Genomic DNA, 6,000 nt, shown 5'->3' on the forward strand with positions numbered 1-6,000 from the left:
GTATCCAGGGTCTCACTGAACCAAGCTATTCACCTGCCTACCTTCTTTCCAAATCCACAAAACAAAGGGGAGAAGCTTCTGCATACCCTGGACATTCACAGACAGTTGCGCTACTACTTGGACAGAACTAAGACTTACAGAAAAACTGACCAGCTATTTGTAGCATATGCTGCTGGTGTACAAGGCAAAGTAATTTCCAAACAGACAATTTCAAAATGGATAGGGAATTGCATTTGATTCTGTTACTCTTTTCATGGCAAAACTGTGCCAGCTAACATTAGACCTCATTCCATCAGAGCCACAGCCACCTCCACATCCTTCTTGGGTGGCTACCAAGGACATTTTAGAAGCTGCTACATGGAGCTCCATGCATACATTTTCCACGCATTACAACTTACCCTTATATTCCAGATCCAGAGCAGGCTTTGCTACGGCAGTCCTGCAGGGCATTTTAGCTACACCATCCCTTTCTTAGATCCTACCACCCCCAGCTTGGCTATGGTATTCTACCCATATGTAAGAACTGCAGATGCATCCTTGAAGGACATAGTACAGTTTTGTACCTACCATAAATGTAGATGTCCGATAGGTATGCATCTGCAGTCAGGTTTACCTCCCTCCTTCCCCTCTGTGGTATTTCCTGGGTACTTATCCCTCTTGTAGCTAGCTGGGGTTATCTATTATGGTGTATTTGTTTTATATTACTGTGCATGTTTGGAATTTTTTGCATCTCTCCAAATTTAGCCCTGCTTAGAGGGCACCTGGCATCTGGGGCAAGAAAAACTGAGGAAGATGGCGTCTGCTGTTGCTTTTATACCCCAGGCGCTCTGATGTCGGGGAGAGGGCGACATCAGCCGACGCCGGACCCAGACTTTGGAATCCGGCCGACCGAAGGGCTGCCTGAGGCAGGACAACCCATATGCAAGGACTGCAGATGCATACCTATCTGACATCTACGTTTATGGTAGGTACAAAACTGTACTTTTTGCAGGGCCTACTAGCTTCTTCTAACCCTGTTTAACTCCACCACCCATCCTTAGCTTTGGGATTCAACCCAAGTGTGATGACTGCAGCAGGGTAATACGATGGACATAGTACAGTTTTGTATCTACCATAAATGTAGATGTTAGTCTTCACCCTGCTGCAGTCCAGGTTACCCTCCCTCCATCCCCTCTGAACTAGCTGAACTTATCTATACCAGTCTATCCTATACAACCTCTGTGGTGTATTTGCTTGTGCCTGAAGGTATTGTTTTATTTATATATAATTGAACTGGAAGTTAGTCAGTGTTTGCTGAATTTTATTTGCTAGTAATTACAGGTGTGGGGGTAGCCACGTTCTTTGATTTCCTGTCCTTGCCTATTTAAGTGGTACAGTGTGAAATATTTTCTGTTTAAAAACCTCAGCTTTGGCTGGCTAAGAACTTGCTGAATTCAACTGGACGTATAAGAGAATTTAAGTACCTTTATCTGCACTTTTTTTTCTTTCAAAAATTACAGTATTTAAATTGATTTTAACTCGGTTGCAGGAATATTAACTGAACTGGAAGTTTTGACTCTGCTCTTCGGTTAGTCCCTGCCACCCTCCCTGTTTTTGTTAGTGGCCTTGAAACTGCCCGCCCCTCTTGTAAATTTGTGTTTGGATACTCCTTCTGGCCCCATCTCATTTGCTTACTCAACTGAGTGCAGTGAGATCATATTCTGATTTCAGGCACTCCTACTGTGTACAGAGAGAGCATCTGTTTAACGGAAAAAAAAAAAATGTAAGCTGGTTTCCTGCCTTTCCTGTTAAGTGGTATAGACTATTTGTAGGCTTCTGAGCCCCCAAGCCCTTCTGTGTTGGAGGGAAGCCTTCTAGCTTAGTTTTTTTTTTCTTATAACTAGCCAGTTATCTAGTTTCAGCACTCAAATCTGTTTCTTTGATCTCGGCACTTCAGGAAAAAAAAAATTTTTCATCTGCTTTTACTGTACTTGTGTCGACCTACTTTATTTTATTTTTGCATCATCTTAAAAGTACTCAATTGTATTTATTACTGCTTGGTGTAACTCATTCTAAGCCTTTTGGTTTAAACACGTGGGCTTCGGCCCAGTTTTGCACTGAGAGGGTTTGTGGTCTGCACTGTAGTGGCAGAACCAGGTAGCTTGCATCCTTCTAGGTTGGGAACTGCTGATTGAGTGCTCAGTGTCTGTTCTAAAAGTGTATTAATTCTGGTTTAAGCACTTGGGCTTTCAGGCCAGTTATTTTACATTAAGAGGGTTCGTGGTCTGCACTCTTGTGGGAGGAGAGGCTGGACTCTGCCCTTCTGAGCTGGGAATTTCTGGTTAAAGGCTTATAGTGCATGCATATCTGAACTGCTTCTTACTGAAGTTGGTGCGCCTTGTTTGCTGTGGCATAGACTGGATTCGGGCCTGCTAGCTCTAGCTTTGTGTATCTTGAGCAGTAATCCAGGCATTGTCTAAAGTATTCAATTGCATTTATTACTGCTTGGTAGTAACTTGATTAAAGTGTAGCTATCATTCTAAGTCTTTTGGATTAAGCACTTGGGCTTCAGACCAGTTGTTTTACATTAGGAAGGTTTGTGGCATGCACTGTGGTGGCAGGACAGGTAGCTTTCATCCTAAGTTGGGAACTGTTGATTGAGAGCCCCAGTGTCTGTTATTCTTAAAGTGTATTAGTTCTGGTTTAAGCACTTGGGGTTCAGGCCAGTTATTTTACATTAAGAAGGTTCGTGGTCTGCACTCTTGTGGGAGAAGAGGCTGGACTCTGCCCTTCTGAGCTGGGAATTTCTGGTTAAAGGTTTATAGTGCCTGAATATTTGAACTGTATCTTACTGAAATTGGTACACCTTGTTTTCTGTAGCATAGATTAGATCCAGGCCTGCTGAATCTAGCTTTGTTTATATGCTTGTTTGCTTATTTCCCTGGAATGCTAATTCCACCTAATATGCGGCTTCTCAGCGCTTCTGTGGATCACTAGTGATATCTGCATTGCTTACTGCACTTATTTCCTTGTTTCACTTGAAAGAAAGTTACTGTTTGTCATTTTTGCATTTGTTACCTGTAACACATTGCACTTAAGTTACCTGGCACTTGCTCACTAAAGCAATTATATAAGTCAGCACTAAAAATTAAAAGCACTACACCCTCACTCCCCACTGGCCCTTGTTTTCAATTAAGGAATTCCCAATATTCTAGCATGCCCAAAGGTCAATTGTCAATCTCCTCTCCGGTCCAGCTGGTGAATCTAGGAATCTTGAGGCAATGTTACAACTGCCTCATGTACACAGACAACCCTCTCCTCCCAACAAATTCCAACACATGTGAGAGATGCAACCATATAGCCAAACTGGAGGCTAAGCTCTCTCAACTCAGTACTGGCATAACCAGTCAGGAGGAGAAGGAAACCACACTCACTACAATTCCAGTCTCACATAGACCTACCACGACAGAAAACCAAACACATAATCACACAAAAACATACTCTGAGGCTCTAAAGATCTGCCTAAGCAGCAGAGACCTCCAAAGCAGACACCCAAGCAACCGCTACCACAAAACAAAACACGTGCAACACAGCTCACAAAGCCAGTGTGCCGAACAGTCACAGCCCTTAAGACTAAACACACCTGATACACTTGTAATAGGTGACTCTATCGTCAGGCACACTGACGTCCCGCTCAGCAGGCTGAACAAGGAGAGGGTCACTGAGCAGCCTGTCTGGCGCTAGGATCCGCCACATAACACAAGCACTCAGGTCACTCCAAGGCAGGTACAAATATGACTCATTGTCCATGCTGGTGTGAATGACCTGAGACGTACCTCCCTGGACTACATGAAGAGACATAAAGGAGCTCTCTGAGCATGTAGCCCAGGCCGGTATGACCCTGACCTTGAGTAGCATCTTACCCTCACCAAGAATGATGCCACAATATGTAGACAAGATGATATTTCAACAATTGGCTTAAGTACTGGTGTCATTCAAAGGGGATCCAATGCCTGTCAGCTTGGGATGATATTCTCGACAAGCCATGATGCTTCGCTAGGGACAGCTTGCACCTGTCACCCCTGGGCTTTCAGATATTGGCAAAGGCTCTTGCTACCCCCATACTGCCTTTTTTAGGCAAGGCTCAAAAGACAAACCTATCTCAATAGGTATCTCACAAGGGATAAGAAACTGAGTAATGCTACTCAACGCCATAATTCTAAACCTCAAGATGCACGCACTCAAAACTCTCCTTCGCATGGAGAACATAGATATCTGTGCAGTAACAGAAACCTGGTTCAGGGCTCCCGAGAGCACCCCAGCACTACCAGGTTATACCTCATACCATGCTTTTCGGCCCCAAAACTTGGACCGAACCACAAAAGGAGGGGGTGTATCGATATTCATCAGATACCCACACCTCCAGGTCGGTGGCAAAGCACGAAGCATCAGAGACTATCCATGTGCAACTAACAGTGGGTAAAACTGCCTTCCAGTTTATAGCCTGCTACAGGCCACCCTCCCAAACCCAGGAACCCCACTTGGCCTTCCTGAGAACACTGGAAAATATGAAGGTCTCTCCAAACACCATTATATTGGGCGACTTCAACTACCCAAACATAGACTGGGAGCATTACTCTAGCTCCAACACCCTAGCCCAAAGGTTCCTAGAATTTATAAACTCAAATGCTATGGAACAACTTGTTACCACTCCCACAAGAGGGGAAAACCTACTGGACCTGATCATCACCAACATGGGGACTCTATGCTTCAGACCAGAGAAGTATATCCCTCACTGGTAAGATCAGACCATAAACTAATCTCACTGGATATTCACATCCCGACCCCACCCCCTGCCCAGAAAACCACAGTGAAAAACTTTTCTCTAAAGCAAAACCACAGTGAAACTTTTCTCTAAAGCAAATTTCACACTCCTCAAAACCGAGGTGGAATCCTTCAAAGCCCCCGGGCCTGTGGAAAATGCAGCCCAGACCGCAGAGTCCTTTATAAAGGCATTCTATGAACACCTTCAGGAATGCATGGATCATGCGATCCCAAATAAAACCAAGACCCAATCCTCCAAAGGCAGACATCCTGTCTGGTGGGCCCCAGCCATAAACAAACTATACAATAGAAGGAGGAAGCTACTAAATGATGGAGCAAAATCCCAAAAAGGGAAGGCATCACTGATCAGTATTAGCAAAAAACTACGGGCACTCATAAAATTGTCTAAGGCCAGCTTCGAGAGAAAAATTGCACAGGACACTAAGGATAATCACAAGGCTTTCTTTAGTTATGTTAGGAACCTGGGTGGTAATTCCCAGATATGCTCAGAATTAGTCCAAAATGACAATATACTGAACCCACAGACATTGCCAACATCCCCCCCCACCAAAAGGGCAAATATCTATCCCAGAGTGCTGCCCCCCCTGACATCTCAGATGCTCAGGTAAGAGCCGCCCTCTCCAAAGCAAAAAACACAGCATCAATGGGAACAGACTGTGTCCTGGGCTGCGTCCTACATGAACTCCAAGAGCTAAACCCAAACATAAAACTACTGTTCAATCTCAGCCTTTACTACAGGATATGTGCCCAAAGAGTGGTGTACAGCAACAGTGGTTCCTCTCCATAAAGGTGGTGCCTCAACGGATCCAGGAAACTATCGCCCCATAAGCCTGTCTAGCTTGGTCTGCAAAGCTATGGAAAGGATCATCATGGACCTCATAAATAAAGATATTGGGGACCTACAGCCACTGGATCCTACCCAGTTCGGCTTTAAGGGCAGATCCTGCCTCTTAAACCTGGTTGATTTCTTTGAAACAGTCACCAAGGCCATTGACGAGGGGAAGGTGGTCCACAGCCTACCTGGACCTCACAAAAGCCTTCGATACAATACCCCACTCGGGCATTATAGGTAAGCTCACCAGCTTAAATATAAACCCCTATGTCACTAGATGGATTGCAAACTGGCTCAAGGACAGAACCCACATGGTTAGAATTGCTGGAGCCATGTCAGACTCC

At 44.7% G+C, this 6,000-nt stretch overlaps 1 protein-coding gene across 1 annotated transcript in view; it reads left to right on the forward strand.

Annotated features, from left to right (window-relative positions):
* The window catches only part of LOC122809003 (ras-related protein Rab-7a-like), a 626,015-nt gene that overhangs the window by 218,351 nt on the left and 401,664 nt on the right, over nucleotides 1-6,000 (forward strand). The window lies entirely within an intron of this gene.

The sequence above is a fragment of the Protopterus annectens genome, chromosome 8.part0, assembly GCF_019279795.1.
Source record: "Protopterus annectens isolate FY-2018-M chromosome 8.part0, PAN1.0, whole genome shotgun sequence".
Classification (NCBI taxonomy): Eukaryota; Metazoa; Chordata; order Ceratodontiformes; family Protopteridae; genus Protopterus; species Protopterus annectens.